Raw genomic sequence first — 12169 nt, 5'->3', positions numbered from 1 at the left:
TGGACATTGTGAAGGAACTTTTTTTCATATGTGGTGGTCTTGTAGGAAGGCAAAGGCCTTTTGGGACATGATATATATATATAGAGAGAGAGAGAGAGAGAGAGAGACATGATATAGTAGAGAGCCAGCGTGGTGTAGTGGTTAGAGTGCTGGACTAGGACCGGGGAGACCTGAGTTCAAATCCCCATTCAGCCATAAAAAAAACAACTAGCTGGGTGATTCTGGGCCAGTCACTTTTCTCTCAGCCTAACCTACTTCACAGGGTTGTTGTGAAAGATAAACTCAAGTATGTAGTACACCGCTCTGGGATCCTTGGAGGAAGAGCGGGATATAAATGTAAAATAATAATAATAATAATAATATAATGAGTTAAAAAAATTTTAAATGACATTTCCTAAGAGCCCAGAATCCTTCCTGTTGGGAATAACACAAGGAGAGTTTTCCACAAGCAATTTAACATTCTTCATGTATGCAACCACGGTGGCCAGAATAGTATATGCACAGAAATGGAAGGACAATGAACTGCCCTCAAAAGAAGATTGGCTGATAAAAATTTTGGAATATGCGGAGATGGCAAAACTTACAGTACTGATAAGAGATCAAAATTTGGAAGGTTTTAAAGAAGATTGAAAATCATTCTTACTGTACCTAAAGAACTATTTTCCTAATATCGATTTTTCAACAGGGTTTGAAATTTAGTAATATTAGCAGGTTGAGTAGACTAAAATCGAGTTCGGTAAGATATAGGATATATGTTTTGAATTATTATAGCAAGGGTTAGTTTTATAGTTAGTGATTCGCGCTGATTGGTGAGCTGGAAGTCAATTTTTGTTTAATTAGATTTAATGAGATGTTCAAGACATTGTTAAAATCAATAAAAATTTAAAGCAAAAAAAATGACTGTGCCTTAGAACAGTTAGTCACAGAACCAACCAGAGAGATGGTGACTTTGGATTTAACCCTAGGTGGTATCCAGGACCTGGTGCGAGATGTCAGAGTTGTAGAAGCATTGAGTAGCAGTGACCATAGTGTGATCCAATTCAGCATACTTGCGAGTGGAGAATTGTCAAGGAAGTCCAACACAGATGCGTTGGTCTTCGGAAGAGGAAACGTATCAAAAATGAGGGGACTGGTAAAGAGGGAGTTCAAAGGGAAAGTCAGGAGGGTAAAATCACTCTAGAAAGCATGGAACCTATTTAAAACCACAGTACTAGAATCTCAGTTGGAATGTATACCAAGGAGGAGGAAAGGTACCACCTTTCCTCCTGGTAGACAGCTCATTGAAAGTGTCATCTCAGTACTGTGAAAAAAGTTGATTCCATTAGCTTTGAAAAAAGCTAATTCCATGCTAGAAATCATTAGGAGGGGGAGTGAAAATAAAAAATGCTAATATTATAATGCCCTTATACAAATCTTTGGTACAGACACACCTGGAGTACTGCGTACAGCTTTGGTCACCGTAACTTAAGAAGGATATTGTAGAACTGGAAAAGGTTCAGAAGAGGGCAACCAAAATTATCAGGGGCCTGAAAACCTTCCTTATGAGGCTAGGCTACAGCATCTGGTGCTATATACCATGGAAAAGAGGCGATTGAGGGGAGACATGATCAAAGTGTATAAAATTATGCATGGAGTGGAGAGGGTAGACAGAGAGAAATTTTTCTTCCCTTCTCACAACATTAGATCCAGGGAATCACCCCATGAAACTGAAGGTTGGAAAATTTAGGACCGACAAGTGGAAGAGTTTTTTCACACAGCGCATAATTAATCTATGGAATTACTTGCCATGGGATGTTGTGAAGGTCACCAGCTTGATGGCTTTAAAAGGGGCTTAGACAGATTCATGGAGGACAGGTTTATCAATGGCTACTAGTCTGATGGCTATGGGCCATCTAGAACCTCAGAGGCACGATGCCTCTGAATACCAGTTTCAGGGGAGCAACAGTAGGAGAGAGGGCATGCAGATACCTCTTGCCTGTGGGCTCCCCATCTGGTAGGCCACTGTGTGAAACAGAATGTTGGACTAGTTGGGTCTTGTGCCTGATCCAGCAGGGCTGCTCTTATGTTAAATACCATAGCTCTGTATCAGTGCTTAGGTGATGGGCGGCGGGGCGGGGGGGGGAGTGTGCACTTTTTAGGCTCAAGGTTGTTTTCTTCATCCCAATGGGCCATAGTTAGTTGATTATGTATATTGACCCACTGACTTGTGCAATTGAATGACTTAAAGATTTGCCTCCTAGAACAAAATAATGACCAATAAATCTGTATTCTTATGAGACTTAAGATTTATACAGAAATACCTTCTGTATAAATAAGGAGGCTATAGTTTGTCCATAATTAGTAGGAATGAACATGACTCACAATTCAAACAATAATTCGCAGCAAATCCTCCACACCTTTAAAAGGGAGAAGAGAAGGTCCATACCTGCACCTCCTCCGCTTGCCGTCACTTCCTGTTTGACGGCACTTCCACCAGCTACCCTTGTGCGACACTGGCATGCACTGTGACCATTTGCATTGTCAGCATGATAGCTAAAGTCATAAAGCACCTACTGACTTCAGAGCAGTGAGGTTTTCCTTCTCTAATTATTTTTTTAACTGCAACACATCCTGTTGATGGTTTTGATAGCTTATATTTCTGTGACTTGTGCTTGTATCATATGCTATATTGATGTGTACATAGTTGTATAGGGCAGGAAGAATGGTGGAGCCAATCTATTATTGGAAAAGATTTCTGTGACTGTGCTTGTATCATATGCTATATTGATGTGTACATAGTTGTATAGGGCAGGAAGAATGGTGGAGCCAATCTATTATTGGAAAAGGGTGTATACAGAATTTTCTGATGTGTGTTTACCACTTCTTAATTATTTATTACATTTTTTTGCCCTTCCCCCAAAGAACTCAGGACAGCATACATCATTCCCCCCATGTTATCCTCACAACTACCTTGTGATATTTGCAACTCCTATCATTAGAGTTGCCACTGAAATTTTACTTAAAGAAAAATTAGAAGTGTATTTGGAGATTCTTCTTCTAGTGTTAACATTCAAGGAATTTTGAGGGATGCCATCACAATTTTGCTGAAACTAGCAATGTTTCTGAAAGTGTTTCATGCATGTCTACTGTACTAACTATAGTTGTTCTGTAGTTAATAATTATTTTTTAAAAGCAAAGACCATTCTCTCTATCGATTTTAAAACAACAGTGTATGAAAAGCATGCAGAGAACATGGGGAATATTTGTTAAACTATCAGAGCTGCATTGAGAATATCTTACTAGAATAGACTTGAGAGAAATATATTAAAAATAAAGATTGATATGTAAACAAAACCTGTTTCAACCCATTAATGGATGACTCAGTTGTATATTTCTTCTTCGTGGTCTCTATGCATCACACATGTGGGATTTGCACCTGCCTAGAGACCAGCTTCAGAAACTTCTAGAGATTAGATAGAGAACTTTTTGGTGGTAACTTCTCCCCATTATGTATCCATTCACTGGCCATCCTTTCCATCTCCTCAGTTTTTCACCTACCACTGCAGAGCTTGCATCATTTGCTCTACTTTGAGCCTCTAGGGAAAAAACTGATAGAGAGATCGCTGGACAATATGACCACATCCATGTATATCAATGGCCAGGGCAGGACTTCTTTATTTGACACTTAATTTTTCCAGGAGTTCTTCATTTGACGCTGGACCTCTAGAATTGGTGTGTGCTCCATGACATTTTTCTAAAGGCCCTCCACATACCAGGAAAGGACAACACTGTTACCGAAGCCCTCAGCAGACAGAACTATCCATCTAATGAATGGCAGCTATCTCAAGATGTGGTCCACAATCTCTTCCATCAGTGGAGCATGCCAACCACCAGTGCCTTCACAGACACACACAACTGCCACTGTCATTGCTTCTTCAGTTGAGGCAGAGTGGGACGTGGCTCCTAAGGGGACGCCATTCTGTCAGACTGGTCGATTCTATGCCTTTCCTCCATTCCCCCTCATCTCTCGAGACCTTGAGAAAATAGAAATCAACCAGGTACCCTGCATCCTTGTTGCCCCTTGGTGGCCAAGACAGCCCTAGTTTGCAACCCTAATGTAAATGGCAAAGGGGGATCATCTCAGTCTCCCCTACCGCCCAGATCTATTACTATAACCAGGGTAGAACGAAGCTCATCCGAATCTGTCCACTCTCTCTCTAATGGCATAGCACCTGACCCCGCGCTGTCCATGGTGACTCTTCACACTGTTATTCACAATGCACTGAAACTATCCACATGCCGAATCTACACAGCAAAGTGGAAGTGTTTTGCAGAAAATACCAAAAGACATAACCTTGACCCACACAACTCTACGGTGGAAGACATCCTTACCCCCCTTTCCCTCAAGGAAGAAATGTTATCCACCGGCTCCTTGAAGGTTCATCTTGCGGCCATCTTGTCACACCATATTTTGGGTCCTTCAAAGTTCCTATGGTTAAAAAGTTATTCAAAGGGTTGGGTCAATTATTTTCCCCTAACCCGAAGTTAGCCCCTGCCTGGGATTTACCTCTAGTACTCAACGTGCTGATTACCAAGCCATTTGAGCTGATATCCTCTTCTGACTTACACTTACCCTTAAAACGACAGTCCTTGTGGTAATCACCTCAGCCCGCCATGTTCCAAGTATACCATCCCATCTTCGTTTTCCATAAGGAAAAGGCCAACCTGACACAAGACATAGAGGCTATTCCCACGACCATCCGAAATCGGGCTAGGGGAGCCTAGCCTGATTTCAAATGATCGTGGGAGCCACAAGGCTCGCAGCCAAGCCCGGTTGCCTCCCGGTGGTTAACCCGCCTAAGTACCCCTCCCCTTAAATTGGGTTTGCAGAGCGAGCACTCCGCAAACCCAGTTTTTCTGATCATGAGTAGCCGCTGCGTAGCTCCGCACCGTGGCTACTTACGAGTAGACCCCCAGAGGGGATGCGAAAAGCCACCTCTCGGCTCCGAGGGTTTCTCCAGTATGCCCTGCGTGCTTGTGCAGGGCATACTGGAGCTTCTGGGGCCCGCACGGCCCCCGAACTCCCCAGCCCTCGCCGGCTCCATCACAGAGCCGGCAATGGTGTGGCCCGCCGATCCAAACCCGGCTCATAACGTTCCTGCCCAGGGTAGTTTCTCAGTTTCATCTGTTTGAAGAGGTCTCCTTCACAGTTTTCTTCTCAGATCCAACATCACCTGAGGAACGCAAATGACACACCCAGGATGTTCACAGGCTGTTAGCTTTCTACATACATAGAACAAGAGAATGTCACAAATCACAATCACTGTTCATCTGCTATGGAGAACCTAATAAAGGCTTACAGGTTTCCACCCAGAGACTCTCCACTTGGATAAGCTCTACCATTGAGCTATTCTACCAACTAGCAAAAAAAGTCTTTACCTGCCACACTTCATGTGCATTCAGTTAGATCCATGGCAACGTCCACAGCCTTCCTTGCTAGCATTCCTCTGAATACGATCTGTAGAGCTGCCACCTGGTCACAGACTTGGTTCATCTGGAACTATGCCCTGAACCTAAAGTCAAGAAATGACACATCCTTTGGTGCCATGATTTTCCGCTCTGCCAGGGTACCCTCTAGGCTGCCCCACCATCAGATAAGACTCTCTCTATTGCCCACACATGTGATGCACAGGGACAATGAAAAAGAAGAACATGTTGCTTACTTGTAATGATGTTTCTTTGAGTGGTCTTCGTGCATTCACACAACCCACCCACCTCCGTGCTACAGCCTTTCTTCTCTTCCAGGTGCTGCGGTGTTGGCTGCAACTGAGGAGATAGACAGGATGGCCACTGAACTGATACATAAGGGGAGGGGAGTTATTGCCAAAAAGCTATCTCTCTAATCCAGGGCTGCTCAACTTCGGTCTTCCTGCAGATGTTGGCCTGCAACTCCCACAACCCCTGACTATTGGGCCACTGTGGATGCGGATTATGGGAGTTGTAGTCCAAAAACAGCTGGGGGCCTAAATTGGACAGGCCTGCTCTAATCCTTAGAAGGTTCCAAAGCTGGTCTCTGCACAGGCACAAATCCCACACATGTGAATGCATAGAAGACCACTTGAAGAAACATCACACAAGTAAGTAACCTGTTCTTCTTTATTTGTATCCACCTTTCTAGCTAAAAAGGTGTTCAAGGTGACTAATCGCATATTAAAATGTGATAAATAATACAATGATTACAGCTATCACTGGAGTCTGTTAAGGCACACCATTTTCTCTGCTGTATAGGTAAACAAGGGAATCATATAACCATCAGCTCAGTTCAGCTTCTTTTGACCAAGACTATTGGCACAGGGGGTGGAAGGGACAGGATATTCCATGCTCCACCAGTCTTCTTAAAAAGTAAGATATAAAGTATTCTACCTAATTACTAACTAAGAAATAAACCTTCTCTAGCCTTTCGTTTTCTGCAAAATGAGTGCAGTGAGAAAACTGACAAGAAAGAGACCTTGTTTAAAACTGTATATCATATCATATGTTATTATTAATAATATCAATATTATTAGACATCCAGACTTATGAATCACACATGCAGCATTCCAGACTGAAGCAGTGCAGGTGCTAGTGCATGAGAGGGCTTGATTCTCACTGATCGCCTCTTCCCTCTGAAGCAGTATGTGCCACCTGAAAATATGTCCTTGAGGGCTGCATCGCCCACAAGGACATATTTTTTAGTGGTGTCCAGTGGTTTGGCAGGAAAGAGAGAGAGAGACAGAAATTGCTCCCATGCACATACAGGTGTTTTTATTGATTTAGTACAGTTTACTATACTTGACCAGAGCACATTGAATGCACACTTTATTAGTATGGATGCAACCGTTTATTATTATCTCTGTTTTTCTGTTTCTAACAGGCAAAGCAACTCAGAAAGAAAAAGCAAATAACAAGCAAACATCAAAATAAATAGAGTAAATATTCATAACAAAGTTGAATAGCTGTTCTAAAACAGATCAATTATTTAAAAACAGTAGATTGCACAAACATGAAAAGCTTGTTAAAATAAAAATATTTGAAAAGTGTATCTGAAATCACTGAGAGGGAGCCAGGCACTTCTCCACAGGGAGGCTATTCCAGAATTTGATACCAGCACTGGTATCTGTTGTTGCTAATCCATTCATTGAATCTTGTGTAATGACATGATGCAGAGGAGGGCCTCTGAAACCAATCTCAGACCTACTTTAATTAAATAACTTGAAAGACATCCAGCTATTTTGATTGTAGCTATTCTGCATTGATTCCCCTGCTGACTCATGAACCTGAGGGCCTCTCATCACAAAATCTCTGGTACAGGACTAGTTTTGACTTACCCACAGCAGCAGTCGACTGTATGTAGCCAGGTAGTCTGATCCTTTGAATTCACTCGAACTGCAACAGTTGTCTTTGTAAATAGATAAAAGCCAAGTGAAAAGGTTAGTGAGGGATAGTTTTAAATGGCTGTGGAAACATTAAAAATAAGAGTTCTGTTTGGTTCATAATTTCAAGGTATCTAAATCTTCCACAATGTGCTTGCAATTCCTTCTTAGTTGTATTTATCATACTTCTCTTTAAGATTTTATCTCTCAATCTAGAAATAAGACTTAAAGTATGGTTTATTACTATGGTTTATTATGTTGTATATTTTTCTGTGGGCTTGTGAGCAAATTTGCTATTTGCACAGGTCACCTCTGCATGAATACTTTTGCTACTGGTTATTGGCTATTAATCCCCAAATTATGTAGTAGGTGCAGGTAAAGGTAAAGTGTGCCATCGAGTCGATGTCGACTCCTGGCGACCACAGAGCCCTGTGGTCGTCTTTGGTGGAATACAAGAGGGGTTTACCATTGCCATCTCCCACGTAGTATGAGATGATGCCTTTCAGCATCTTCCTATATTGTTGCTGCCTGATATAAGTGTTACCCATCATCTGGAAAACATACCAGCAGCAGAGATTCGGACCGGCAACCTTAAGGCACTATTTCTTAACCTTTTAAACTCTACCCCACCTAACCCAGTTGAAATTAATACCTTTTATTGCCCACCCAGCATAGTACTAATCCCCCGCCCCGGAAAGCATACAGAGATATTTGCATACAGTCATTTATATAAAATGTTAATAATAATAATATACAGCCCTCAGCAGTGTGTGAGGATCTGTGAATTAGAAGTAATCACCCCATAAAAGGATCAGAAGACCAGTAGGACAGAATATTTGACTCCCCCCTAAACCCATGCAAAGCAGAGCTTTTAAAATCACATTGGGACTATGGTGCTGTAAGAGTGCCATCACCTCCCACAAATGAAGTGGGGGTCACTGAAGTTTCACTGCCAGGATGCATTCAGATTATCAAGGCTGGTGGAGGAGAAAGTCACCACTTCACACAAGATCCTGCACCCTACGTACTCTAAAGGGGATTCTCATACTGCAACGCCCCCTCAGTATGAGGATAATTGCAATGAATTTCTCAATTTATGCTTTTGATGTTGTCCAATGGATAATGTTCTACCATGACCAATAGGATCTTAAGCTTTTCCAAAGATTTCAGACTATAATCTTTCTCCTGATAAAAGAAGATCTGTGACACAATACAGATATCTGATAACTTAAAAAAGAAGCATCAAATGGAACCAATGGAATACGAATACAACCAATATTTATATACCATTGGAATAGCTCCAGGATCTGAGTGTAATGGAAGAGAAGTCCACAGAATTATCTTTTCAGTGAACAGAGAAACCCAACTAAGGTCACACATCTATATGAGGAACGTCTTCCTGAGAGACTCCAGTTTACTGAGGTCTTCAATGCCATACATAATTTTCATCCCAAGGGGCTTGATTCCACCAACATTAACTTCAGCAGTTCTTACTTTCATTTCATGATTTAATCCCACTAACTCACAGTTTTTCGTTCCAGTTTCCAGCTCATGTGATGGAATTTTTCTTTTTCTGGCCGTAAAAGTGTTGAGCCAGGATTAGCCATCCACTGACAACACCAGAAGGTTAATCGTTTGAGTGGATGCCATTGTGTCAGATTGGAAAACTACTCTACAGTCACAAACAGTGCAAGGCAAATGATAAAGGGAAGAGCAATACATTGTTCCTAAAACTGCAAGCAATACATGGTCTATGCAGTTGAGTTGAGGGAGCAGACATCCTAGTGTCTAGATGGAGATTCTTACTGTGCAGAGTCATAACTCAGGAGATGATTTTGTTCTGCCAGTTCTGTATGGGGTCACACTTCCCCAGAAGGAATAGGTGTGCAGTCTGGGGGTGCTTCTAGACACAAACCTCTCCCTGGTGTCTCAGGCTGAGGCAGTGGCCAGAGGTGCCTTTTATCAGCATTGGCTGATACGCCAGCTGTGTCTATTTCTTGAGATAAATGACCTCCAGAACAGTAGTACATCTCTAGTCACCTCCAGACTTGACTACTACAATGCGCTTTATTTGGGGCTGCCTATGTACGTAGTCTGGAAATTGCAGTTGGTCCAGAATGCAACAGCCAGGTTGGTCTCTGGGTCATTTCGGAGAGACCGTATCACTCCTATCTTAAAAGATCTACACTGGTTGCCAATAAGTTTCCGGGCAAAATTCAAGGTCTTGGTTGTAACCTAAAAAGCCCTAAACAGCTTGGGCTCTGGGTATTTAAGAGAATGTCTTATTTGCTCTGAACTGCACCTCCCATTGAGATCATCAGGAGAGGTTGTCTACAGTTGCCACCGGCTTGTCTGGTGGCTACTCAGGAACGAGCCTTCTCCATTGCTGCCCTGAGGCTTTGCAACATGCTTTCTGTTGAAATAAGGGCCTCCCCATCTCTTACAATTTTTAAAAAGGCAGTTAGGACACATTTGTTCACCCAGGCTTTTAATTAGATACTGTTTTAATTGTTTGGTTTTTAATAGTTTTAACCTTTTAAATTTTAAATTGTAATGTTTTTAACCTTTGTTGTTTTTATTGTTTTGTTGTAAACCACCCAGAGACTTGCGTTTTAATATATATGTGTATCTATCTATCTATCTATCTATCTATACATACACACATATATATAGTGCAATCTAACAGTTTTACAGTGGTGCCTTATATCAACAAGGAAGGGCAGGTGGGCATCAGCTCTCTCAGCCTGCAACACGTTTTCTGTTTACATGGCCCAATTTTATTTATTTATTTATTTGATTATTGACATCACATATTCCCTTTCTGCCAATGCACTCAAAGTAGTTTATAATTTAAAATTTACACACACACACAGAGCATAATTCTCAAGCCATTGATGAATTTCTTGAATTTCTTTAGGAGCTGAATTTCTTTAGGAGCTGATGGCATGAGTTTCCAGACCTGTGCTTCTCCTCTCTTGCCTTTCTCTCAGGCCACACAGAGCTTGAGAAGATGGATGTGAGGCCATCCCAACTGAATTCTTTCAGGCTATTGATAGCTTCTTAAGAAGCTGATGTCATGAGTTACCTAGCCTGGCCTTCTCCTGAATTCCATCTGTCATCCATAATGGCAGACCTCTACTTGTCATCTAGCCTGTCAACAAACAAACCGCCAATTGGCTCAGTTGGCAGCAGTTGACAGTTTTCTGTCTATCTGCAGATGTTCAGAGTCATTGCCAGGAGTTTGGGGAATCCAGAAATAAATCTCTTTCCATCCAAGCACAATGCAAAGATAGATTTTCAGCACACATAAAATGATCCATTAGCCTTGGCAGCAGACGTATTGTCTCAGAAGTAGACGTGAGTTCTTTTTAATGTCTTTTCTCCTGGGCAGAGTATTCCTCAAGAATCTTGTGAAAGCACAGATAATTCTTGTGGCACTCTATTGACTGCTCCAGCAATGGTTATCTAGGATCTTGACAAGAAAGTGCAGGTCTTCTTTCATCCTACATCTTATTCTAGGGTGCAGTGAGGTTCAGCATATCATCCCATTTTCTTCTTCTTGAACGTGACAGTATGAAACAGGAATTGAGGAATTATGAGAGCATAAGTTATTCTCATTCAGTAGTTGTACTGCCTACAATATGTAGAAAGCCCATCAACAGACTTTATGGTGTTTCTTGGTGTATCTTTATTCCTTGATTTGAAGAACTCTGGCTTATTTCACCTTCTTTCCAAGAAGTCAGACTGACATACATAGATTACATGTCAGATTGATATACATAGATCTGCCTCACCCTATTCTAACCACACAACAACCCTGTGAGGTAAGTTACAGGGCATGGTCTGAAGGCACAGGACAGAATTTTATGATGGAAGGAAAGACAGGATATAAATGTAATACAAATCAATAAGTTAGCCTGGGAGGGAGTGATTGGCTCAAGGATACCTAGTGAGCTTCCAGGCTGAGTAGTGATTTGAATCTTGATCTCCTCCATTCTAGACCAGCACTGTAACGTTACACCACTCAATCTCAGTATATTTATCTCAGTATATTTATCTATACTTTAAGTTTGCCTTTTTAGAGGCTGGGACATAGGCTAGAAGGTTGTCCGAGTAGGGGGCATTATCAAGTCAATCTAATTTTGTGTGACCCTTAAAGCAAAGTTGTACAGGGTAGCCCTCTTCCACGGATCACAGTTTTGCATATCCATGGTTGGGTGGTAGAGAGTTAGTTTCTTTATTCGTGGGTAGGAACCTCTCTGCAGTTTTGAATGGCCAGAAATGACCCAGATAAATGAGTTATGCTGTCATTTCTGACTACTGTTTTACAGAAGAAAGCAATTTTGTGACTCTTGGTTTTAAAAAAATTGGGGGAACTAATATTTACCCAAATTCAGTTGTTTTGGGGGGTTGGGGGAAATTGCTGGAGAGCTGGACACCTGGAGAATAAAGCACTGTGATTTTCTCCTCTCTCTTTTTTGGCCCACCTTTTTTTGTTAGAAACCTAACCCCGAGATTCCCATAGGGGTAAGGTTTTCGTATTCACACCTGTAGGCAAAAAAAAAAAAAAAACACCCCATGAATAACCTGTATTCTGTTGAGTTGTCTTTTCAAACCCAAGGTCTATTCCAAGACCTTAAGAATACAAGTTAGACTTCACTATCGAGCCTATTCTGTGGCAGTGATGAAGCAGAAGAAAGATTTTTCCCCAATCCACCATTGCATCCTCTCAATGTCATCCAGCAGGGCTTTTCTGGGTGGTTCAACGCCTGTTGAAA

At 41.7% G+C, this 12169-nt stretch overlaps 1 protein-coding gene across 22 annotated transcripts in view; it reads left to right on the top strand.

The window, feature by feature from the left end:
• The window catches only part of FOXP2 (forkhead box P2), a 727796-nt gene that overhangs the window by 551302 nt on the left and 164325 nt on the right, over window positions 1-12169 (top strand). The window contains exon 1 of one of the 22 annotated variants that reach the window (XM_053252219.1): window positions 6268-6381. The exons of the other annotated variants lie outside the window; for them this stretch is intronic. The gene's annotated coding sequence lies outside the window, so the exon portion shown is untranslated. Of the gene's footprint in view, window positions 1-6267; window positions 6382-12169 lie in introns of those variants that run through there. 22 annotated transcript variants of the gene reach the window in all.

This window comes from Hemicordylus capensis, chromosome 5 (genome assembly GCF_027244095.1).
Source record: "Hemicordylus capensis ecotype Gifberg chromosome 5, rHemCap1.1.pri, whole genome shotgun sequence".
Taxonomy (NCBI): domain Eukaryota; kingdom Metazoa; phylum Chordata; class Lepidosauria; order Squamata; family Cordylidae; genus Hemicordylus; species Hemicordylus capensis.
Note: the sequence above shows the minus strand (reverse complement) of the source record. Positions and strands in the feature narration are given on the sequence as shown.